The sequence below is a fragment of the Notamacropus eugenii genome, chromosome 5 (genome assembly GCF_028372415.1).
Source record: "Notamacropus eugenii isolate mMacEug1 chromosome 5, mMacEug1.pri_v2, whole genome shotgun sequence".
NCBI classification, from domain to species: Eukaryota; Metazoa; Chordata; class Mammalia; order Diprotodontia; family Macropodidae; genus Notamacropus; species Notamacropus eugenii.
In genome coordinates this window covers 115139250-115166484 of record NC_092876.1, presented here as the reverse complement: position 1 = coordinate 115166484, position 27235 = coordinate 115139250, and the positions used below count along the sequence as shown (strand labels likewise).

At 40.3% G+C, this 27235-nt stretch overlaps 1 long non-coding RNA gene across 1 annotated transcript; it reads left to right on the top strand.

The window, feature by feature from the left end:
- The first annotated feature begins 9632 nt into the window (after nucleotides 1–9632).
- LOC140505064 (uncharacterized) lies at nucleotides 9633–25521 on the top strand. The gene is made up of 2 exons (XR_011967338.1): nucleotides 9633–10474; nucleotides 22820–25521. It is a non-coding gene; the product is annotated as an uncharacterized lncRNA (long non-coding RNA).
- Nucleotides 25522–27235: the final 1714 nt, after the last annotated feature.

The window sequence follows — 27235 nt, the reverse complement described above, 5'->3', positions numbered from 1 at the left end:
TTTGCCCAAGATTACACAGCTAGTTAGTGTCGGAGGCCAGACTCAGGTCAGGTCCAACACTCTATCCTCTATGACACCTATATGCCTCTAGACAGAAGACCAGAGTTCAAGTCCCAGCTGGAGAGGATTTATTCTGTAATCCTTCCCTTCTGGAATTCAGCCACAGGTAATTTGAATAAACCAGACCTATGCTTTCATCAGAGGGAGAACATGTAGTATGTTATTAAGCAAACGAGACCTTGTCTAGGTTCTGGGAGAGAGAGGAGGCAAACTGTGCTGACACACGATTGAGACAACATAGGGTTGTCAACAAAGAACCATCTGGTGGAAGATAGCTGAATTGTAGAACACAAGGAAGTAGAAAGCTGAGCAGCAAAAAATTGAGGCTTTGAGGGACAGTGGTGGAAGGACTGCCACCTACTGGAAGCAAAGGAGAGCTACAGGAGGCGAGAAACAGCATCCCAAGAAGAGCAGGACACCAGCACTGACAGAAGGCAAACTCTGGCCCTCCTTGACTGGAACCCTACCTAAGTCAATATGGCATGGAGATGAAGACGCATTATGCCTGTAGGTCTCTTGAGGAGAACTGTTCATTTCCTGTGTGTGAATGTGTGTGTTTGGGGGTAAGGGGGGAGGAGTAAAATCATTATCTCCTAAGATCATAGATGTGCATTCTATTGAGTCAACGTACATGTGTGTCAACAAGCATTCATTAAGCACCTGCTATAGGCCAGGCACTATGATAAACACTGGGGATGCAAAGGAGAGAAGAAAGAAGGAAAAAGCATTTATTAAACATCTTCTGTGTACCAGGAGTCAAATATTAAGTGCTGGAGATCCAAATAAAGATAAAAGACAGTCCCTACTCTAAAGGCTACTGGGGAACTTATGGTCTATCTGTCTTCATTAAATTTTAACTAAGATTACTTATGTTTATAGTCTTGTGATTCTATGTGCTCCTAAGAGAAGCTGGATAGTACAGTTGAGGGGTGCCAGATATTGAATTTCCCAGATGAGTCCAACAAGCCAGAGAAGGTGCCCAAAGCACCTTTGCCCAAGCCCTTTGTGTCAAGAAAAGAATTTCTGACTCAGGCATCACAATAAAATGATGAGACTGGACTAAATGATCTTCGATTTCCTGCCCTCTCAAATGTTCTGTGATTTTAGCTCATGTTCCTGAGTATCCATATATTTCTGGATCTAATAGTAAAAGGTCTACATGATGAAGTGAAAAATTGGGCAATTAAATTCAACAAAAATTATTAAGGGCCTACTATCTACCAGATACTAATCTGTTCACTCAAAAACAAAGATAAAAAAGGATATAGTTCTTATTTCCAGGGGGTTATATATATGAGAACTACAACTTGCAGACAAGTAACTATAATACTAAGTAAAATGTGTTAGGAGAGAGAGGCAAAGTGCTCTAAGAAAATCTGAGGAGGAGGAAGATGACTTTTAGCTGCCAAAATTAGGGAAGGCTTCGTAGAGGAAATGGCATGTGAATCAGATCTCGAAGGAAGAGAAAGATTTTATCATGTGAAAATTGGGAGAAAGGGCACTCTTAACGACTATCTGAATGATACAAACTCCAGTTTCATCCACGATGCCTCAACTTTGGCTTGGTTTCCTGGATAATTCCAACAAAAAAAAAAGTTCTCTTGGGGCCCAAATTATCCATATAATTATCTCAGTTCTCCATTTACCTGATTAATCCCAAGAAAGAAAAAATGGAATAAAAAGCTGCCTCGGGAATGAAAAAGACCTGGCTCCAGCCCTGACTCTGACATACATTGGCTGTGAGATTATTGGCAGATCATTTAACCTTTTAATGGAGCAAACAGCTTTCTAAGACAGTCAGTTACAGAATTACCAATCTGTGCCAGTGGAGGAAGCTTCCACATTTGGAGTTTGTAGGATCACAGATCTTTAACTAGAAGTGACCTCAGAAGTCATATGAATTATCAAAGATCAAGAATTTTCTTTTTTAAAATAATCTCAACTCTGGAGCCTTAGGTGTTCATAGAAATGATCAAGGACAGAAAACAAGCATAAGTGAAAGACACTCCTCCCCATAAGTATACCTGACACAATGGAAGTAAAATCAGCATTAAATAATTTCCCTACTATATGTATGTGTCTTTATATATCTTTTTTATATTTATTTTTTATTTTTATATTATGTATAATATATAACTACATATATTGTATTATTTATATTATAAAATATAAATTTTATATTTTTATATCTTTGTATATATGTGAAGTAAATGACTAAAAGATTACGACTGAAAATGAAACAAATTATCACGTATTCTTTTAATCAGGAAGACCCTCTCATTCACTGGTAATCTTTGACCTTTTCACTACAACAGTAATTAAAGATTCTCATCAAGATCTTGATATACCTTCTGAATTATGCAAAGGTAGTTCAATACATCAAAAGAGCCATGAATTCATCTGCCTGGGCATTCATTCCACTGGTAAAGACTGCAGCCCTCCATAGTGAAGCAAACTTTCACAAGTTGCTGTGGCCAAATGAATTCATCATCTGGTAACCAACCTTCCAATGATGAGCTTCTCACCACTTAGCTAGGTTAGTGTCAAACCATAAACAACCTAACACCAAATTAGTACCTGAAGCTTTTCTAGCTTGGTAGGACCTGCTGGCATTCCTATTATATTGGCATGACTTTTAACAACTCAGTGATACCTACATGCTTCAAAGTCACCAGAGTTGTTCTTTAGAGAAGGAAAGGGAAATTACATAGTATTGAGTACATTATACTAATTGTGTGACCATGTAAGACCTGTGGACCTCAGTTTCCTCATTTGTAATATGAGAGACTTGAATTAGATGATCAGTAATGTCTCTTACAGCTCTCATAGTATATAATTCTACCCTCAATGTAGATTTAGTGTTAAGGGCATTCTTGGGTTTCCTGAATGGATTGTTGGGCTGAACCCCTTTGAATCTTTATAGATATCATATAGGAGTTTCTGCCATGGTCCAGGACTTGGCACAAACAGCATAATGTAATCTACCAACAAGGGCACCTAAGTGACCTCAGTGAAAAAAAAATCATGGTCAAGTAAGCCCTGCTAATAATTGGTCTATTTATTTATAAAGTATATACATGTACTACTGTGCTAATAATTATGCATATTAGAAAATTACATGAAAATAAACCTAATAAAGATGAAATAAATTTTAAAGGATGAGATGAAGATGAGATAATATTTGAGCCTAGAGATAATAAAGTGTTCGGAGTTTATTAAGTATGTGAGTGGCATGGTCAGACCTGCTCTTTAAGAAAATCATTTTGGCAGCCATGTGGAAAATGGATTGCAGTGGGAAGAGACCTGAGGCAGAGAAACCAATTAGAGGCTGTCACAATATTCCAGGTGAGAGGTGGTGAGAGCCTGTGTGAGTGGAGAGAAAAGGATGGATATGAGAGATGTGGGGGTAGATGGCAAGATGGCAGCTGATTGGATATGTAAATGTGAATGAGGTAAATGAAAGTGAGGGGTCAAAGATGAAAACAAAGTTGTGAAAACCTGGGTGACTGGAAGGATGGCGATGCTCTCAAGAGGAAGAAGCAATTTTAGCAGAAGGGTGGGTTTGAGAGGAAAGATAATGTAATGAGATCTGTGATATAGATCTAAATCCCTCCATACCTGCTCATCATATGTGATTTTCTGTTTCATCCAAATGAGAAAGGAGTGCAAGGAAGGTCACAGGGCTCTCTTTTTTTTTCTTATCTGTGTTTTCTTTCACAACGTGACTATTATGGATATGTTTTTCATGACTATATATGTATAACTATTGAATTGCTTGCCTTCTCAATGGGGAGAAGGGAAAGAGGAGGCAGAAGGGAGAAAATCTGGAACTCAAAGTTTTAAAAAAAGAATGTTAAACATTGTTTTTACATGTAACTGGGAAAAATAAAATTCCAAATAGAAGTTAAAAGGAATGAGCTAAAGAATGAAATGGCAAACCCCTATAGCACCAAAGGACTTGATATCTATATCATTCTTACAGCACTTATCCCACACTAACTTAAATGGTAGTTATTTATGTACCTGTTTTGTCATATCCCCAAAATGTGAATTCCTGAAAGGTGAGGACCTTTAACAAAAGTGTGGCTTAGAAAACAGGCAAGAGCTAGGAGATATTGCAAAGACCAGCTGCCCTTGATCATTATAGCTCAATCTTTTGGTATACCCTCACCTATAATATGAGGCAGCCCAATGCTTAAGACTTTCCTTTGAACATATACAACATAGGGCAACATTTACCCAGGCATGATGGGAAAATCACTTAACCAGACTTCCCAGAATTACATAGCTGTTCAATAACCTGACTCTCTTGCTTTCTGTCAATACTTTTAGCTGAGTAGCCATATTAAAGGACCAATTGAGGAAAACCAGCCTAGAAGCCTGGGCTTCCCTTGGTTTAATATGTTGTCTTCAGCCCATCCCAAATTTTGGGGTCTTTATTGGGGCCACTGCCAGGAGCTATTGCCTTTCTGTTCCTAAGGCTCAATTATGATGACTTTTTAGAGCATTAAGACAGTCTTCCATTTCCACCTTTTTACTAATCTCCATCTGGATGTCCTTTTTTCCCTCCATCATCTCAAATTTAACATCTCCCAAAGTGAACTTGTCATCTTCCCCCAAGACCTGCCCTTGATCACTGACAGAAGCTCAGCTAATACTTCTGCTGGTTTTTTCCACTACCCTGGAATGCAGTTGAATCAGGATTAAAGACTTGACTTCACTGAGAGTGATCTCTTATCATATCTCTATTTATTTCAGGTTTCAACTTCCTACTAACCATGTTTATTGTCTCTTTGCCAGTCCAAAGATAATTCTCTTTGGCAAAAAAACAAATTCAGGATCAAATAATTTTGCTTTCTTGGTCATCCATTATCACTGTCCCATCTACCCTGAGGAATGACCCTAACCTAGGGGTATGCTGACAAATGTTTAATAACTGGCTCTCTGAGAAAAAAAAAGAATGTACTCATGACATACTTTTTTGGGGGGGGAGGTGGCACTTACTAATGATAATGTTTATTGAGTTTATTGAAATGTGTCCACTATCCGTTATATCAGAAACCAGCTACTAGGACCAAGGTCAATTAAAGGAAGGGAAGGACAAAGGAGACAAGGTTATGCTTTTGAGATGTAGTAGAGGGTGCGATGAGCTCTTTCCCCACCCCTCTTTGGAATTTCTCAGGAAGAGCCAGAGGCTGAGAGTGGAAGAGTCTGAGTCTGGGGCACTAACTCCTCCGGGTAGATTTACTCCTCAGAGCTGCAGTCCATCCCATTCCCTCTACCCCTCCCCATAGGTTTGTGCTATTGAGATGTGGCAGTGCCCCAGGATCTAGATAAGAGAGCATGTCTGGCTTCCCTCCTAGCCCCAGGTGAACAGTACTGCCCCCAGCTGCAAATGTATTAGGGCAGAGGGGTTTGGGATGGGACCAACATGGAAGTGGTTAGAACCATGGTGGAGGCTCCTACTTGTCTGAGGCCTAGGGGTCAGGGATTTCAGGGTGATGAGGCCCAAGGAGCTGGTCCTCTCTTGATCAAGGGGTTATTTGTGAGTTAACATTCCAGAATTATTTAGTTCCTTGACCTAGACCACTTCTCCTTAAAAATTTCACCCTGTGGATGATATCTTAATCTTCAATTTCAAAAGAAAAGATGATGTCCTTAGGTGGGTCATGGTGTCAATCACTCCAGGTGGGTGGGAAGGCAATGATCACTCTCTAAGGTCAGAGTTAAGCTTGGTTATCACTCTTCCTCCATTCAAAGGGAAGCCTTTGCTTTTTTGTTCCTCCCACTTGACTAAAGGGAAAATTTTTGGAAAGGGGCTGGACAAATGATACTAAACTAAAATGATAGAAACTAAAAATGGAGTGGGGTTTTTTAAAAATATGCTTCCACAGACAGTTCCCCTTTTCTTCCTCTTTGGACTCATTTGCCTCTAGAATGTCATTCTTAAGAGCTTCTTATCTCCTATGAAGTCAATTCTACTTCTATAAAGCCTCCCCTAATCCTCCCAATTACTAATGATCTGTGCTTTCTTGAAGCTACCAAATAAAGTAGTTATTTGAACTTCTACTATGCAGCTAGGTGGTGAAATGGGTAGAGTGTTAGGACTGGAATTAGGAAGACTCATTTCCCTGAATTCAAATCTGACCTCAAACACTTACTAGCTGTGTGACCTTGGATAAGTCACTTAACCCTCTTTGCCTCAGTTTCCTCATTTATTAAATGAGCTGGAGAAGGAAATGGCAAAACTTTGCTTCAATATCCCTGCCAAGAATACTCCAAAAGGGGTCATGAAGAGTTGGGCATGACTAAACAATAAAAGGCACATGGTATTTTGTTATATATCATTTTGTGTATCATAAATATTATATTTATCATGTACATTATTAACTTTTATTATAATTATGTACATATTTGTTTCATGCTCTCTACTATACTATAAACTTCAGTCTACTTACACCCAGCGTATATCTTTATACTGTGCTTTGGGTTACTTGTGATTTTGATTTTTTTGTTATATCGCCATGCTCCATGATTTGGAACTGCATAACCACATCCAAAAAAATTAGTGTTTTAGAGAGAAGATTGGGGTTTTTTGTTGTGTTTGGCAGCAAGCAATTTTTATTTTAACCCTTGAAAGTATAGTTCAATTTCTCAAATAGGATATAGCCTGATCTCCTCTGCCTGTTCAATTCAGGACCAGCCCATCATCTATTTTCAGTGCTTGACCTCACTTCATACTTAGCCAGAAAACTGAGGCTGTTTGCCAAGAGCTCCTTACTCTCCCTTTTTCTTCATATGACATCTCTCTAACATCATCCCCTCCATATCTTCCTTCACTCCAGTCTCTGATGAAATGTGGTCCTTCTTCTTGCCAAGGCTATTTCCTTACACATACCTAGATTCCATCCTCTCTCATCTACTCCAGCAGATTGCCACCACTGTCATCCCCACTCTCTAATCTTTAATCTGACCCTCTGGCCTACTTTCTTCCCTGCTGCCTCCAACCATGCTTATCTCTCTCTCCTCTGTCCTTAAAATGTTTTACTAGATCCTACCATCCCCACAACCTATTGTCCTATATCTTTCCTCCCCGAAGGAGCTTCCACACCTCTTCTCACTCTTGTCTAAAACTTCTACAATATAATTTCTGACCTCCTCATTCAACTGAAACTTTTCTCTTCAAAATTACCAGTAATCTCCTAGTGGATGAGTCTAATGATCCCTTCTCAGCTTCTATACTTCTTGGTTTCTGCAGCATTTAATACTTTTAACTCTTAATGGTTGCAGAAACCATTTTCACAAAGATTTTACAAAGATCAAAAGTGAACATATGGTTTGGTGGTTGCTGATATCTTCTCAGATATCTTTTAAAAAATAGTTGTCATTTCTGTAAATATGATATAAGATTGGACAAGTCCCTGATTCTCTTGGGTTTCAGTTTCCTTATTAAAAGTGAGAGGATTTAGATTAGAGAAGGGGTTCTAAGCTATTTTGTGTCATAGACCCTTTGAAAATATTTTGATAACTATATTTTCCTATATTTGATTTCCTTTATAATCTTATGCCTCACCAGATTCAAAGGGGTTTATGACACAAAAATGGCTTACAACTCCTTTTCTAGTCTAAATCTTTACAAATGAAAAAAACTGAAGCCCAGAAAAGATCAGGGTCTTGCTCCATCTTATATCATATTTATAAAAATGCCATCTGTGATTTGCAATCAATTCAATTCAGAACCATTTATTCAGTGCTTACTATCAGCAAGATATTGATTTAGCCCTAGAAGTACAAAGATAGACAATGGCATAATCCCTGCCCTCAGGAAGTTTACAATCAAATAGGAAAGGTATGGCATGTATACATACAAATAACAACAATTTATATTGTATAAGCCTTGGCAGAAAAGTTTGGGAGAGACCATGCAAGAAACTGTTCATATGACTAAGACTGGTCCTGCCTCTTAAGGGAGATAAAGAAGATGGAGGGAGGACAATTCAACCTATTTAGAAGATGTTTTTCCTAGCACTGGATCTCTCCAGTAAAGGGGGTACAGGGTATCTAGTTCAGGCTTTCCAGAGGCTATTACTCAATTCTGTGTTTTCCCTGTTGGTTTGGATTCTGGAGATCCACCCTGCCTTGAAAGTCAGCATAATTATGTCAAAAGTAAGCCCACCCTTACTTCTAACACAGACCAATCACAGACTTAGTTTATTTAGTTTGTGTTAGTGCACCTGATACAACCACTAAACTATATAAAAAGCTATGAAGGGTGTCTTGGGGCACTGAGGGACCACTGACTTCTCTTACTGGCAATTGCTAGCCTTGCAAATAAATAGATTATCCTAAGACTTTCGTGCCTCAGTTTTTCTTTATCACAGATTTATCACGACAAAGTGAATACCTGGAGTGAACTATGTCTTTCTATTTCTATACTTCACTTTGTGTCAGTTATCAGTCAATAGGGGAACAAAGCTCTCTGTGAAGTTGTATCAGTTAGTCTTGTATAATTTTCATGTATGCATCAGAGATGCTTTGTCTAAAGAGAACCTTCAAGGCTATATTTTTGTTCCAACTTTTTAAAAACAGCAAAAAATAGACAGTTAAATCTTATATTCTCTACACCTTTTAGGTAGCTTATGTGGCTATAAAGATGTGGTCTGTGGGAGAAGATCCTCTGGTGAAAGCATCTACCTGTTCCCTCCTCATGTTTCTTTTAAAGACAGTCTTAGAGGAGTTTCTAGATTGGGATTGTATCATATTTATAAAAATGCCATCTGTGATATGCAAGCAATTCAATTCAGCAACCATTTATTCAGGGCTTACTATCAGCAAGATATTGTTTTAGCCCTAGAAGTACAAAGATAGACAATGGCATAATCCCTGTCCTCAGGAAGTTTACAATCAAATAGGAAAGGTATGGCATGCATACATACAAATAACAACAATAGCAAATAATTATTTAGCACTTTTAAGATTTACAAAGTGATTAGCATATTATATGATTGGATCCTTAACAACTTTGTGAGCTAGGCACTAGTATCATTCCCATTTTATATTTGAGGAAACTGAGTTTCAGAGAGGTTAAGTGACTTGTCCAGGACCATGCTGCTAGTAAGTTTCCAAGGTTAGCTTTTGACCCCAGGTCTTTCCTAACTCCAAGTCCAATTCTCTTTTCCAGTATAGCATAATAACAGTAGAATGTGATTGAAGACAGGCAAAAGAATAGTCAACATGGACTAAGAATATTTGAGAAGGGAGAATGAGGATTTCACCAAGGAGGTAACATCTGAATTGAACTGATATCATGCAGAATTGAATTTGTTATATGAATAGCCGATCTCTCCAGATACCCCTTCAGCAGACTATTAGAAGGTCTGAGAATTTTCTTTTAAGAAAAGTAGCTGAAAAAGAATGTCATGAACATCTACTTGCCCAGGGATCTTGACATGTGATAGGAATCCTATATCATGTGCACATTTTTGTGGGTAGGGAGAGGAATAGCAGTTTTTCTCTTGAGGTTTAATGTACAATATAGTGAAAAATTCTGGAATATAGATCTCTTTGTTTTATCAATAAAAATGCTGGAAACTCTTTTTTGCCTCTGGATGGGTACATTACTGAGGCATTTTTATATGTTTGGGTTTTCCATCAGCCTGAAAATATTTTCTCATCAGATCATTTCTTCCTTTTTCTCTAGGACTCTTCTCCTATGCCACTTCAGGTTTTGGAAGCTTCTTTTCTTTTCTTTTTTGAAGGCAATTGGTTTTAAGTAACTTGCCCAGGATCATGCAACAATAAGTGTCTGAGGTCATATTTGAACTCAGGTCATCCTGATTCCAGGGTCAGTGCTCTATCCAGTGCGCCACCTAGCTCCTCTTAGGTAGGAGTTTCAATCCCAGTACAAACTATTTTTGAATCGAATTAAGGAGAACTGTATACTAGCTATGCTTGCAGTAAATTTTTAACTAACCACATTGTGGTTTATGAAGCCATGAAAATTATTTGTTGGAGGTGGATTGTAACAAATGCAGAGCAAGAGAGAAGATGAGAAGAACTTAGAAGTCAATCAAAAAGGAGAAAATATTGAACAGTGGCAGATAAAGAGAATAAAAGGATCTCGGTAAGAGAGACCACGAGGGCTGCTAATTTCCTGATGAACAGAGTTCCTGCAATCACACTTCCTTGACTTGGCACTGCCATCTAATGAGTTATCCCACACATGTGACATTTCCAGATAAGTATAAACTGATCTTCCCAACATCCAAAACTTCCCTTTTTTCAACAGTTTTTGGTGGAAAGTTTTCTGAAATGTACTTGCTTGTCTTCTCAGACAGAAGATACAGAGGATCAACATTTTCCCAATGGTTCAGGGTCACCGTGATGGCATCCACTGCTGTCAAGTAACTGCATGGTAATATAATTACGTCTTTTTCTTTTCGTTTTCTGCTTCAACATCAGGTTGTCAGTTGCGAATTCTGCTGTTATTTTATGTGTTTCTAACAGCAGTTTTACCTCTGACCTTCCCCCATCTCTAATCCTCCCTTTGCTTCTAATCTGTTCTGAGATGACATATCAGATTGCCAGTTTCTTTGGGAATTGTGTGTTAAAGGCAGCAGCACAAGCAGATAAAGAGAAAGCCTGCAGAGTCAGAAAGATGTGGGTTCCTGTGCCATCTCTGACATACTGGCTATGTGACCTTGGCGTTTCTCTAAGACAGTATATTGAAGAGCAGTTACTGATCTGCAGAGTAGAGAGTTTCCTCATTGGAAATTCATGCAATGAGATCATAGGTCCCAGATAAAAAGAAAAGAAAACGAATTATAGGTTAAATGAGTGTCAGTGGGGCTGAGTGAGGCCCTAAGGTGTAAAATATCTCACTTTCTTGCCAGGAAATGTGCCTGCTCCTTCCTGATCTTTAGAGCTTTACATATTCTGAGATATCTAAGGTCTGAAATATGTAAGAGATGGATCTCATAGTCCAAGTCTGAACCTCCCGTTCCAAATAAGTAGGATTTTGCTGTATTGGTGATTATTTTATCTATGACTAATAATGTGATTAATCAGCAAAAGTCTGAAGAAAAAAATGCCCAACAATAGTACAGCAACATTTTTTAAATGGGTTTAACTTTCTTAATCTAAAGAAATACTATGCTTTAGTTGGCTGGGGTTCTTAACTTTCTTGTCTGTCATGGACCCCTTCCGCATTCTCTATGCCTATAGACTCCTTCTCAGAATGTTTTTAAACACATAAAATAAAAATCATAGGATTACAAAGGAAACCAATTTATTCTGAAATAGTTATCAAAATATTGAAGAAAGAAAGTTCACAGACACCAGGTTAAGAAACCCTGCTTAATGAATCTAGGATCTCTTTCATGTGGCAGTTCCTGTGTTAATACAAGTCACATCCCATCCACGCTATCTCATCCTGAGTAATTTCACCCAGGAGGTCACATATGCTTTCACAAAGTCTCCTTTTGAATGTGCTAGAAGCCACCCAGAAATCCAGTAGTGGGAGGGGTCCTGTAAGACAAGTCTAGCCCTTCTAGGTACCAGGCATTGTGTTAAGCTCAAAGGTTACAAAGGCAAAAGACAACTCCTCCCCTCAAGAAGCCCCCACTCCTCCTCCCAAACAACTAAGCGCATATAAGGTAGATACAAGATAATCATAGGGCAAGGTACTCAGCTCAAGGGAGACTAGGAAAGGTTTCTTACAGAAAGTGAGATTTTAACAGAGACTTGAAAGAATTCCATCCTACACAATTAGAGTAGTAATTATAATAAAAAGTAACATTTATATCACACTTAACTATGTTCCAGGCATTGTGCTAAGTGCTTTACAATTCTTGTCTCATTTAATTCTCACAACACCACTGGGGAGGTAGGTACTATTATCATGCCCATGTACAATTGAGAAAACTGAGGCAAAACAGAGCTTAAGTGACTTGCTCAGGTTCGCACAGGTAGTAAGTATTTGAGACTAGATTGGAACTCAGGTCTTCCTGACTCCAGGCCCTCTGCCACTTAGCTGCTCCCAGAAGTTTTCTATCCTTCCCCAATTAGAGCAAGCATCCCTGCAACCCCAGGATAGAGCCTGAAATAATGAAATACTGTCCACTTTCAATCATAACCGTGACCCTAGAGACTGAGTCCCAATAGACCCAAAATAACCCATTTCCTTTACTTCTCAGTGGTATTAGGAAACCACTGGCTGCCACTTCATATTTTAGCTACTGTGTATAATACCGAAAATCATTTTAGTGCCAGAAGCTCTATTTGGAGCAGATGTTTCTATTCAGCTATAGTGCCTCTGGTTATGTCTTATTTATAGCCTAAAGCCCCAGGACTTTCCTTGCATTCGTACTGATGTCAAGGCAGAGTAGTCACTGCCACATAGCCTGTAAGGTTGGGCAAATTAGCTTCCTATTGGAAGCACCAATTCTAGTCAACGCATTGCCTAGGCCAGATGCCATAACTCAAAAAGAGTTTCTATGTAAGAAGCAGAAGGAGATGTTCATCTAGGTCTACATTACCTCCCAGGGGAAGCCTGGCACCATTTGTCAAGGAGAGCATGGAGTTATGACTATAAACCCTTGAAAAATAAGGCCATGCAGAACTAGTCAACCTATGTCATTGACACCTCCCTACCTGATATCACCTACAGACCCAACACAGTCTAATCTGGGTATGGGAAACTGTTCATTGAAAGATGGTCATTCAAACCCTGTGTGGCCTGTATGTCTATTGGTTTATGTCCTTATGTCCTTTGTTCAGTGCCTTGCAGCCGGTCAGAGGTTCAGGAATTTAATATATCAAGGCCTATTGGGTCAGTGATGGGCAGTTTATCTTGCTGATATTTTCATTTACTTCCAGGATGCTGATGAATTGGGTAGCTAGATGATGCAGTTGAATAGAGTCTGGTGTCAGGAAGACCTGAGCACAAATCTGACCTCAGACAATTAGCTGCTATGTGGCCCTGGGCAAATCACTTATTCCTGTTTGCCTCAGCTTGTTCGTCTGTAAAACGAGCTGGAGAATGAAATGACAAAGCAGTCCAATATCTTTGCCAACAATACCCCAAACGGAGTCACTAAGATTCAGACATGACTGAAATGACTAACAACATACTGATGAATTGGTCTGAATGGTTTTATGATACCTTTGCCCCATTATTTATTAACTAAGTTGGAAAAATGCACTTTAAGCAAAGAAATTAAAAATTTGGGATGCCTGGGAAATATATGGATATTCCAGAACAAAATGTCTATATGAGATTGGTCTGCTAAGCTGGCAATAGCATTCTTTGTTAGTATAGCCCTATTAATTGCCCTTAATTACTAACATATGTCAATCCTATGCCACTTATTTGTGGTCAGTATCCCACATTTACAAGTTTACATGGACTGAACTTGTGCAGATGTCATTAGAGGTATCAAGTTTCAGACCAAGATTTTTTTTCAGACCAAGTTCAGCAGAGGTCTTGCCTCCTCTATGAAGCCTTCTCTGATTTCCCCAGTTATTAAAACTTCCCTCATTAAATTACTTTTTACCTGCTTACCTGTGTACCTGCTGCATGCCTACCAAACCCCTACCTCCCTTCCCCAGTTACTTTGAGGATAGGGATTGCCCTCACCCTCGCCCTCACCCTCGCTCTCACTCTCCCTCCCTCTCTCTCTCCCTTTCTTTCTTTCCCTTCCTCTTTTTCTGGAGACAGATTCTCCCTACCTAATGCAAAAGTTTTGACCTGCTCCATTTCTGACCTGGGCTAGTTTGCCTCTTCTTAGGCACCCTGGTTGTCCCCCACTTCTGCGTGCTCATTATACTGGTGCCAGACTTAATGCGTACACCCTATAGGCATCAGCCCAACTGTAGCTCAGAACTCCAGAACTCAATTTGATCCGCCAGCCTCAGCCTCCCCAGCAACAGGGATTGCAGGTGTGCATCATCCACCCCAGCATTCATTTTTGTTTTTATAGCATCAGCGCCTAGGACATGAGGCACTTAATAAATGCTTTTGAATGACTGATGGCGTAAATATTTTACTCTCTACTACCCATGTAATATTGTAATCAGTCCAACATTCAGAATTTGTTGATTATGTATTACTCACTCAGCACTGTTCTAGGAGCTATGGGGAAACAAAGAAAATTAAGAAATAGTCACTCTTTTCCTTGAGGTTCAAACCAAGTAGATGAGTTTAATGTGCACATTGTTTTAGAACTACAGAACCTTTGATTTGAAAAGGGCCACTGAGATCAGTTATTTCCATCCCTTCATTTGACAGTAAGGAAACCAGGGCCTATAAAAGTGGAAAGGGTTGGCCAAAGGTAATCAAGAAAGTAGCAAAACTAGGGATAGTTCTGAAGTTTCCTGACTCCCAGAATAGTGCTCTTTCAACTATCCTAACACCTTCTTCTTGCTTGTTTTCAGCATTATTTGGCTGTTCAGTTGTGACAGACTCTTTGTGACCCTATTTGGGGTTTTCTTGGTAAAGATATTACAGTGGTTTGCCATTTCATTCTCCAGCTCATTTCACAGATGAGGAAACTGTGGCAAACAGGGTTAAGTGACTTGCCCAAGATCACACAGCTAAGTATTTGAACTCAGCTCTTCCTGCCTCCAGGTCTAGTGCTGTATCCACTGTACCACCAAGATGCCTTTCAGTATAGTAGCCTTAGGCAACCTCTCAAGGGCTCATTTTCCTTATCTCCTAATTTCCCTGTCCCATATGACCCCTTCCTACTTCTAAAGTGATTATCCAGAGTTGTAGAAAAAGGGACACAAGGTACCAAGAATGTCACTGTTTTTAGTCTGCCACCTCAATGTCATTCAACTATGCCCAGCAACAGTCAAGAAAGCTATTGAGATGTTGGGCAAAATTATGAGAAATTCAACATTCATGACTAAGGATGTGTTAGTCCCATTGTACTCTGTCAGATCACATCTAGAACAGTTCTAGGTACCACATTCCAGGGAGGATATTGATAAGCTAGAAACTGTCTAGAAAAGGGACAACTATGGTGGTGAGGGGCATTGAGTTCAGAGTGTATTAGTAAAGGATGAAGAAGCTGGAGATGTTTAAATGTGGAAAAGACTTGGAGGGACATCATAGGTATTTTAAAGAATATGGAAGTAATAGATTCCCCCTCATTGAAAGTTTTTGGGCAAAGGCTAGATGACCACTTGTTGGATATGTTATAAAGGAGATTATTTTCCAAATGTCAGTTGAATTATATGGTCACTGAAGGCCCCTCCAACTTGGAAATTCTGTGATCCAGTGAGTCAGGAAAATTTGGGTTCATGCCTCCCATTGTGGGCAAGTCATTTAATCCCTTTGAGAATCAGTTTCCTCATCTGTAATATGAGATAATAATACCTGTGGTAGCTACTTCATAAAGTAATTGTAGATAATTACAGCAAAATATCCAAATGAAATAAAATAAGCAAAGGGCTCTGCAAACTTTAAAGCACCATTTAATTTGAGTTATTATTATTAAATGAAAAACACAGCTTGAGAAGTTGTAGCTGGGTTGTGAAATGTAATACTGGAAGGTTGAATTCCTAGATCCATTGAACTATCAAAATAAATAAAATTAGGGGGCTAGGGAGTTGGACTAGAATTTAGCCACTAGACAATTTCTGACATTCTTTTCAGCTCTGACAGTCTTTGGTTTTATGTTTATGACACATGGGGAAAAGGAGAATTCATTGTGGGGCTTTGAAAGGCCTGGTTCAAGGGTGGGGCACCTATGGCCTCAAGGCCACATGTGGCTTTCTAGGCCCTTGGGTATGGCCTTTTAATCAGGTCCAAGTTTTACAGAACAAATCCTTTTTTAAAGGGGATTTGTTCTGTGAAGTCTGGATTCAGTCAAAGACCTGCACCCAAGGACCTAGAAAGCCATATGTGGCTTCAAGGCCACAAGTTCCCCCTCATGGTCTGGTTAAATCAATGGAGAGTAAAGAGAACACTTGTCTCAGGGCTGAGAATTAAATACAGCTTGACATTAGTGGTGGTGAGACTTGTGAGAAGACTGCAATATACCACATCCTGTACCACAAGTCAGAGGGCTTGCACACAGTTAATGAGTGGCTTGTGAAGATGATGCCAATAACATTGCCAACTGATGTTTTAGAAGAAAAAAAGGCCTTAACTTTGGCTTCCACTCACTATCTCTAATAGCATTCCATCGCAACTTATTTCCCACCTAGTTCTTAAATGGGAAAATTAATTATATTGTTAATATGTCTCTATTCAATAATTACAGCACTCCCTCCTTTAGTTGATTTCAACATCATTTTGCTCTGAGTTATTTATCAGATAATTAGATGTTGGGGGCAACCACTCAGCAGATGTGCTGTTTAATTAAATTTGTTGGCACTGCATTTGGAAGAGGAATAGAGGTAATGACTTTTGTCAACTTTTGAGCCCAGTTGAAATTCACAATTTTAGTCTCTTACCTCTTAATTTTCCCATATGTTCAGCACTGAAGTGTCTACACCCTACAAAATACTGTGCTAGGTGGAGGAGGAGAAGGAAATTTACACAAGATAGTTCCTGCCCTCAGTAGGTGTGTGTGTTCATCCTTTATTGCCAAAGGAGACCATGCCATCAGAGAAATAATGACATGACTTGCACTTGACTTTGTTGAGTGAGGGAGGGCTGTGCAGGTCACCAGCCTCACTTCTCCTCCAGAGCCATCTGAATCCATTGACCAGATATTCATCAGGATGACTGGAGATGACCCAGGATGAGGCAATTGGGGTTAAGTGACTTGCCCAAGGTCACACAGCTAATAAGTGTCAAGTGTCTGAGGTAAGATTTGAACTCAGGTCCTCCTGACTCCTGTAGTACTGGTGCTCTATCCACTGCATGCCCCAGCTGCCCCATATCTTAGGTGGGATTTGAACTCAGGTCTAGTCTTGACTCTAGGCCCTGTGCTCTGTCCACTGCACCACCCAGCTACCTCTTAGCTGTGTTTTAGGGAGATAGACACCAACAGAGATAGCTAAAATATGCAATATTAGAAGATAAGCACATTAGATGTTATAAAACTAAATCCTATGTGAGGTGTGGCAGGCAGGGAGGGAAGCTTTAAAACGCATACACCACTGGCTGCCCTGCCACATCCTTCCAAACAATACTTAAACAGGAGAGGCAGATGGTAGAGAAAGCAACTCCGGATTTTGTTGTTCAGTTGCTTCAATCATGTCCAACTCTTTGTGATCTCATTTGGGGTTTTCTTGGTGAAGATACTGGAGGGGTTTGCCAACAAGGTTAAGTGACTTGCCCAGGGTCACACAGCTAGTAAGTGTCTGAGGTTTGATTTGAACTTAGGAAAATGAATCTGAATGACTTGAGGCTCCACACTCTATCCACTGTGCTACCTTAACTGTCAGTCTCTTAATGTCCATATTCAGACTGTCCATTGGATTTTCTTGACAAAGATACTGGAGTGGGTTGTCATTTTATTCTCCAGTGAATTAAGGTAAAGAGAGGTTAAGTGACTTACCCAGGGTCATAGTAAGTGTCTGAAGCCTGATCTGAACTTAGGTCTTCCTGTCTCCAGGCCAGTGCTCTATCCACTGAGCCACTGCTCTGCCTCCTGATTCTGGCCTACAAATCAGTAGAGAACTCTGTTCTAGTTATGGATCTGCCACTGATTACCCTTATGACCTTGGAGAAGTCATTTCCCAGTCCTGATAGTCTATGATTCCAAGATGTATTGTATCTTAGAGAAGAGGATAGAGATTGGAAGGGAATGACAGAAATGTGTCCAATGACGACAGTCCCATCCTGACTTATTTACACAATCCATTGATGCAGAAAATGGAAAATGACATTGACTTTGATCATCACTGTTCTAACTGGAAGTTTAACTGTATCAACTGAGCTCCCTAGCTGGATTTCACATTACTCTTTATGTGCTCTACAAGCCAGTCAAACTGACCTACTTGCTGTTGTTTCTCATTCAGGACATTCTGTCTCTTGCCCTGCTACATCTGCTCAGGCTCTTCCCCTTGCTCTGCCCCTTCCCTCCATCTCTTAGAATTGAGATCCCTTCAAAGCTTAGCTCAAATGTCAGTCCTAGAGGAGACTTTCTCCATCTTTCCAGTTGTCAGTATTCTTCTCTGCCTTGACAAAGTATGTTGTGTCTCTTTTCCGTATATGCTGTATTTACTTATCTAGGTTCATGATGCTTTAGAATATGAGCTCCTCAATACCAGGCTGCTGTTTGACTTTCTGTTATTGTTTTTGCACCCCCTAGTTCTTACCATAATGGCTGGTATTTAATACTATCTATTAAATAACTGCTTGTCATATTCAATTGTAGTAAACTGGACTCATTTGAACTAATAGAAAGCAGTTGCCACAAAGAAGAGGTTAAAAAAAGCCACCAAATAATTTGTGTGCCAACACTTGATCTTCTTGGCAAACTAGGAGACATGCCAGTCAAGGACAACATCAATTTAGAAGGTCCATTTTTTAAAAAATACAGAAGAAGATGGCAGGTATAAATATTACTGCTTTGCAAAACAGTGAAAATCCATTGGGATTGGGGGGAAGAAGAACAAGGAATTCAGGGCACTGTTTAACTATTAATTTCCAAAAAGCTTGGCATGAAACCAAACTAAACCAGGTCATTCAAAGATGTGGAAGAAGGATCAGGTTAGTTCTCCTTGGCCCTAGAAAACAGAAGCAATGGATGCAGGTTGTGAAGAGGCAAATTTAAGTTGATGTCACGGAGGGAGGCAATTGGTTCCTCTCCATTTGAGGGCTTAAAGCAGAAGAGGGGTGAACACTTGTCAGACACACTGTTGCTGGGATTCTTTTGGAGGTATCAGTTAGAGTAGGTGGGTTCTGAAATATTTTTAGCCCTGAAATTCTGTGATTCTGAGAAAAGAATTTATAAATTAGATTGAAAGCTATTGTTCAGTCGTGTCTGACTTTTCATGACCCCTTTTGGGGTTTCCTTGGCAAAGATACTGGAATGGTTTGCCATTTCCTAGTGAGTGTCTGAGGCCAGAATTGAACTCAAGAAGATGAGTCTTCCTGACTCCAGGCCCAGAATTCTATCCACTTTGTCACTTAGCTGCCCTAGACTGCAAGGTAAACAACAATTAGGCAGAATATAAAATAGATTTGCCAGCCTGCATTTCTGACTGTTCTATTGAGATAAGAGAAAGCAAATAACACATGAGGTCTAAGCTGAAATACAAACAGAAAATCATCTCTTGCAAAACCCCCCACAAAACTATAGAGGGTATTGTCGAGGTTTTGACAGTGACTACCTTTATGGAGGATCAAGAGGACAAAAGTCACAAGGATTAAACAAGATGAGCTGAGGAGGCTTATAACAGAGTGAAAGGACATCTCTGTCAAAGTCTCAGACTACCTACCTGTCAGTGATGGTAGCCAAAGCCCTTAACAGGCACTTCAAAGAGGACCTAGATTCTTGATAAAGAATAAACACCAACATCAATTTAAAACTTCCTCCAACAGTTCTAGTATCACCCGGATGCAATTAGAGAACAGTAAGCCTTTTGTTTATAGGAGGAAGTCTGTGACTCTGGGCTTTCTCACTAGAGATAACTGATATCCACACTGGGTAAAGAAGAGTGCTTGGCATAATGAGCATGAAGATAAAGGTGCTTCAGATTTCTTTCCACCCCCTGGAACATACTCCGTTAAATACAAATTAGCAGGCTAGGGCTGGGGCGGTGGAGAGTGGGGGAAGGGAAGGTGCCCTATACAATTAGATATTAGTGGGGGGTTTTAATTATTATTATTATAGGTATATAGATAAGGATTAGACAGAAGGATTTACAGCATCAAATTATTTCTTTAATATTTCAATGCATCTGAACTCTAATCAATCAGTCAATCAAACATTGACTTGCTTGCAAAATCAAGCATTTTAAGTATCAGGTACTGTACTAAGACACTGGAGTGATCTGTTATGTTGATTTATATGTATACAAAATGAAAACGAGCCTGCCCCTTACTCTTAAGGACCTTAGAGGAAATTAGAGAAAATGATGTATACATATGTAAGCCTACACAAAAACATACAAAATTAATACAAGGTGACTTCTGAAGGAGACATTAGGAGCTGACGAGACCAAGAAAGGCCTCATGGAGGAGGTAACATCTGAACTGAACTTTGAAGGAAATCAAAAATTGATTCTAAGAGCAGGAAAGAAGGAAAGAGGAAATGCCAACCACAAGGACAGCCTGGAAAATGACTCAAAGGCAAAACTAGAAAGCAGAATTCAGGGAATAGCGAGTAGACCAATTTGGCTAAACTGAGTTCAAGAAAGTGAGAAATATGTAATAAACCAATCATGGTAGGTTGGATCCAGGTTGTGAGGCACTTTAAATACAAAGTAGTAGGTTTGTACTTGATTGCAGAGGTAACAGAAAACCATTGGGATTTATTGAACATAATCTGACCAGTGCTTTAAGAATATCATTTTGGCAGCTACATAGATGGAAGATGGATAACAGAGAGGAGAGATAGGGAGGGAGACCAAATGAGATGATCCATTTGGGTGCTTCCTCTAACAGAACAGATCCGTATTAGCATCTGTTTTAGCAACTGTACTAGCACACAGGGTGGGCTGCTAGCACAGGTTCTTTGACCTGCTTTTCTAAAGGAAAGACAACTTTAAAGGGGTTAACAATCTTACTTTAATTAACAGACATAAATGCAGATAAGTAGTCTAAGAAAGAATCCAATACACAAGGCTCCAACTGTCTTAATAGAATAATACAACCACCTACATACACCACCAAAGCAGGTGAGCACCAACATATGAGTAGTCAGGGGACTCTTAACAAACAGCTACCCAGAATCTAATCCAGGGAATAAAAAGGTTCTTCTCATGAGTGAGCCTCAAAGCAAAATGCCAAGCTCCCAGAATATATAACAAAGATGCAGTCAGCTGCTGATTGGCTCAGAGTCAGAAGACATGAAGTCTACATGACTTAGCACATCTGTGAATTATCAAAGTTCAAAGAAGATTAATCCTTCAGATGTTTACAATTTAGGCTGAGCCTGGGAAACTGAACTCCAAAAAGGAAACAACAAAAATCCCACCTTGCTTGTGCTTACACCATCCACAACTTCTTACCTTATGCTACTCTCTTTCATGGCCTGGCAAAAATCCTCCACACAAGGGTTCCACCCAAATTTTCTTGGCCTATCTTTAGATCTCTTGCTATTAGATGGATACCAATGCAGCATGTGGGCTGTCCACTAGTTATCTCCGTCACTCTCACTACGTGACTGGCTCATCCCCTTTTTCAGTCATATATCTGAGGATTATTTTTCCACATTACTTTTTTGCAAATAAAAATTTGTGTTTTGCATCATATAATAGCAAGCAATTTCTTTACAAATAAATTTAGCAAAATTCTGTTACTATGGGTAACTGGACAACATTTAGAAATGTTTTTATTATAATGACAGTTGGGATGTTGATATATACAAAAAAGTAGAATCTGACATTTAATAATATTAGTTACCTAATACGTAGTTGCTGACATAGTGGATAGAGTATGCTGGGAGGCATTTCAGGAAGACCAGATACTTGATAGTTGGTGACCTTGGGAAAGTCATTTAACCTCTGTCTACCTCAGTTTCCACAACTTTACAATGGAGATAATAATAAAAGTACCTACCTTGCAGGGTTGTGAGGATCAAATGAGATAATATTTGTAAAAAGCTCTTAGCAAAGTGCCCAGCACATGGTTGATTATTGCCTTTTGTTCTCAAAGAGGACCAAAATGACATCACTATGTTGGAGTAGAGTTACAATGTGTTCAACTGTGGCTGATCAGATTAATACAAGTGTGGAATGTTCTACCCCAGGTTGGGCACAAATAGTCCATATGATCATCTGAGGTGGATTCTCTAAATTTGCGCATCTCATTTCTTTTGAGCTACTTCAATTCTACTTCTCTCATAGAGCACACAGCTCCTTCTCTGATGAGGGCACGCCATGCTGGGTGGTACTGTGCCAATGTCACACAGTCAATTCCAAAATTCTTAAGAGAGACCTTGAGAGTATCTTTGTGTTGCTTTTGCTTACCTCTGTGTGAGTGCTTGCCCTGTGTGAGTTCTCCATGAAATAGACTTTTAGGCAAATGTATGTTTTGCATTTGAACCGGAGTTTCAATCTGAAATAAAGTGCTTGGCAGTTTAGTTCAAGAAAGGACCTCAGTGTCTGGTACCTTATCCTGCTAGGTGATCTTCAGAATCTTCCTAATGGAAGTAATTCAGTTTCCTGGCATGGTTTCCTGTCCAGGTTTCACAGGCATACATTAATGAGGTCAGCACAATGGCTCTGTAAACCTTCAGTTTGGAAATCAGTCTACTACCTCTTCTCTCCTGCACTTTCCTTCAGAGCCTCCCAAATAATGAGCTAGCTCTGGTGATGCATATGTCAACCTCATTATTAATGTGTACATCCCTGGAAAGTATACTGCCAAGGTAAGTGAACTTATTCACAATATTCAAAATTTCTTCATTTGCAGTATCCAGTGGCTCCACATACAAATGGTGTGGTGCTGGCTGATGGAGCACCTATGTTTTCTTGGTGTTGTTAGCCAAAATTAGCTCAAGCAGCACAGAATCAATCCATACCTTGCTGCATCTAAGCTTCAGAGGCTGCACTGAGGGCATGATTATTTGCAAACAAAAAAATCATGCATTAACCCTCCATCCACTTTAGTCTTGGCTTGTATTCTTTTCAGATTGAAGAATTTACCATCAGTGCATTAGCTGACCTTAATGCCATGTTCATCCTCATTGAAGATGTTTGACAACATAGCGGAAAACATCATGCTAAAAAGCACAAATGTAAGCACACAGCTTTGTTTCACTCCATTAGTGACTGAGAAAGCACAAGAGCATTGTCCATTATCTAGAACTTGGACAAGCAAGCCATTGTGAAATTGACATACAATATTGATGAACTTTTCTGGGCAACCGAATTTTGATATAATTTTCCATAAGCCTTCATGACTGACAGTATCAAAGGCCTTGGTTGAATCTACAAATGTTGTGTACAGACCCCTGTTCTGCTCCTGGCATTTCTCCTGGAGATGTTGGGCAGCAAACACCATATGGACTATTTCTTGGCCATTTCTGAAGCCACACTGGCTCTCAGGTAGATGACCAGCTTCCAGATGAAGGATCAGCCTATTAAGAAGGACTCTGGCAAGAATCTTGCCAGTAATGACTAAAAGAGAGACCTGTCCTCCCCCTGTGATTGTCACAGGACAATCTATTTCCTCTACCTTTATAGAGACCATGGGGGCATCCATGTCTTGAACTGCTGGAGGATAACCTCCTCTTGCCATATAACCCAGAAAATTTCAATCAGCTTTTGTATGAGCAATGGTCCCCCTACCTTGTAAATCTCAGCTGGAATAGAAGCTACACCAGATGCTTTAAAAAGGAGCCTAATGGCATTCAAAACCTCTTCTTCAGTTGGAACTTCAGCTAGGGAGTGATTGACTTCAACTTGAGGCAAATGGTCTATGACTTAAGCATTGATTGATGATGTTCTGTTGAGCACACCATGGAAATATTTAGCCCATCTCTATCATGTCCTTATCACTAATCATTGTGGCTCCATCAGCACTGAGTAGTTGAGATGTACCATAGATCTCCTCTAACCCATAAATAGCTGCCAGAGCATCATTTTGGATTGTTACTGTCAGCATAAAACTGAATTTCATCTGCTTTCTTACTGAGCCAAGAATCCTGCGTCTCTCTAAGCTTCACTTGTACTTTACTATTGATGGAATTAAATGCTGCCTTCTTAGAGATAAACTATCCTGCTGATAAACCCGGTGGAGTTCTTGTTTTTCATTTATCAACTCCTGAATTTCCCCATCATTTTCATCAAACCAGTCTTGATGTTTGTGAGTATTCCAACCCTTATGAGCAAATGCAGTGCTGTACACCAAATCTCTGAAAGCGGCCCACTTCTTTTCTGCTCACTGTTGCCAACTGTGTGTTGGCTCAACTTTTCCTCCAAGATAAGAACTGTTTCCACTCAGAGAAGCACTCTAATCTATTGACATTAATTCTTCTGGTAGTAATTTTGTTTTGGGGGCACCACTTTTATTGAATGAGAATATTTTGGTTGGAGAATATTTTGGGCTACGATCACTCCAGCACTCTGCCACACACATTGCCTTCATCACTCTCACATCCTGTCTTTCTCTTCTTCTTACAATCACATAGTCTGCTAAATGCCAGTGTTTTCTGTGAGGGCATATCCATGAAGTTTTTAGGTATTTAGGTAAATGGAAGACAGTGCTGGTGATGAAAAGGTTATGAGATGCATGTCTTCAGTAGGAAGTGACCAAGCAATGGTAGTTGCTGTTTCCAACTCTATTCCTTCCAAGGACTCCCTGCCATATCTGGTAGTCTGAGCCTATTCTAACACTAAAGTCACCCAGAATTATAAGCTAGCCTTCTTTTGGTACATTGATGATAAGGGTCTCTAGGTCTTCATAAAATTTTTCTTTGACCTCATCAGAGTTTATCATGGTAGGAGCACAGGAACTGATAGATGGTGGCATGGCATTTTCCTGCAAGTGGCAATTGTATTATCATGAGCCTGACTTTCAGTCCTTTTGGCAGGCATACAAGCTTGTTGACTAAATTAGTTTTGATTGCAAAACCTACACCAGCTTCACAGCGCTCCCCTTCACTGTGGCCACTTCAGAAAAATATGTATACAACTCTGGCTTCAGTAAGCTGGCCTTCATTTGCCAGTCTTGTTTCACTCATTTGCCAGTCTTGTTTCACTTAGGGCTGCTATTTGCGTAATACTTGCTGAGTTCTGTTGCAACAAGAGCTATTCATCTTTCCAGTCTATTAGATTCTGTGTTGTCTGTAAGTGTGTGCACATTCCATGTACTGATGGTGAGTGGAATCATCTTTGCAGATATTTTTGTGTTGGGGGTGTAAGCTCAGTTTCATACGGACAGTCTCGGGCAGGTAAAAGTGAGGACTTCTAAACCCTAGAGTTCTCATGAGGCCCCCCCAGGGAATAGCTGGGAATTGAGGCGTGAGACACGGGCTATCTCGTGCATCTCTGCCTCTTCTCCGTGGGATACGTGCTGGGGAGAGCATCCCACCCTTGAGATTGGCCCGGGGTCTGAGCTCACCTGTTGTTTACTAGCTAAAGGCTGAGAGCACGCCCGGTATTCACGTGCAAACTATGCAGCGGGAGAGCTTAAGTAGGGTCAGGAAAGCCTGAAGGTGCTCTTTGCGCTGAAGGGCCTTTAGAGGGCAGAGGGTCCCTCCCCTCTCCCGCTTCCATTCTCTTGCTGTAAGATCTTTGCCTCCTTGGGAGGAGGAGGATTCCTCTCTCCTGAGGAAGAATTCACCCTGCACATGTAACCAAGACCCTGAATAAAGCCTAACCCTTGTTCGACTCTGGAAAGTCTCTTCTCTCATGTGTTTATCCGGTTTGGCCAGCCGAAGACCTGCGACAGGTAAGGAAAAACTCGGGTAGCCCTTAGGCCTCTAGGCCTGACATTTTGGTACATTTTTTGTGTGTGTACATGTGTTGACTACGGGGTGGGATTCACACCTGCCTCAGTAATCAGGCCAGGGTTGGATAAGCAGACAATTTTTAGGGCACCTTGTCTAGCTCCTTCTTCACACCATGCGGTAAGCAGTGCAGTCTTTAAAAGGTTGCTCAGACACCTGGGGAATTGCTGCTTCCAGTGAGATGACTCTGGCTTGAGCCACCTGTGTGCAGGGTTGTGACTCTACCTCCCACTGTAGCTGCACCTGCTGCTTCATCACTTGCCTATTACCACAGGCCTTTGAGATAGGCAAAAATGGTAAAATGGTATAGGTGATGTCTTTTGATCTATGCACAAACTGAATTTAAGTGAGGGAGAGTTGCACAAGGTCCTAAGCCTCATTCTCTCCTCCAAAGTCCATTAAGTGACAGGGCAGAGGCAAGATGACTGGTGATGGCTCAAGATGCAGTGGATCTTTGATGTTTAATCCAAGCTCTAAATTCTCCACAGCGCCTGCTTCAGCTGCCTTCATGACAGCTGGAAAAAATTGTTCTCATCTGTTCATTCCAGCAAGGGATGTCTTCCCGTACTTGGGATAGACATCCTCCAACTCACCAACAGGTTTGAGACTCCTCAGTTCCCCTGAGCTTGGTTTAGCCTATTGGCCAAAAAGGTTTACCCAGGTGTTGCTGCTAAGCATGCTATAGCTTCCTGGAACCCCAGGTGAGAGTTAGGTGGATCAGATGGACACCAAAAGTGAAAAGCAGCCCTGAAAAGGCCTCAATAGCCCTCACACCAGAGTTACTAGTCTTCCCTGAACATACCCTATGCCCCCCAGCACATGGTAGGCACTATATAAATGCTTATTTTCTTTCCCTTCCCTCATAGAATATGACTATCGAATTTCCAAACAAATTTTGTTAGAGAAAAAGGTTTGGCCTTTTTTTATGTAAATGTATACTGTGAAATTAATCAATAAACACTTGTGAAGTGCCTACTGTGTGCCATTTATTAATCATCTACTTTGTGCTAAGTGCTGGGGAGACAAAAACAGGTGAAAGATAGTCCCCACCCTCAAGAAGTTTATAATCTAGTGGGAGGGACAACATGTAGAGAAATACATGCCAAGTAAGCTACATAGGGGATAAATAGGATAATTAAGAGAGGGAAGGTATGAGAATTAAGAGGGGATGGGAAAAGTTTCCTAAGAAAGATGGGATTTTGGCTGGTACTTAAAGGAAATCAGGGAAAACAGTGGGTAGAGATGAAGAGGGAGAGCATTCCAGGCAAGGGGGACAGGCAGAGATGATGCCCAGAGCTGTTCTCATGTGACCAGGCTCTGCAGTTCTTGATTATTTGTCCTATGTGATAGCAACAACTTAAGGAAGGATGTCTATAACCTTTAAAGGAGTTCATATAAGCTGGGGCAGGGAGTGTGACTACGGGAGGGCCACCTTCACCTTTGTTGGAATGAACTTTGAATATGAAGGCAAGAGGCTCCAGGTTCTAATTCTGGCTCTTCCACTTATTCTATTTGTGACCTTGGGTGATCCACTTAATTTCTTTGGGTCTCAGATTCCCATTCTCAGTTTCCTTATTTGTAAGATAAGGATAAAA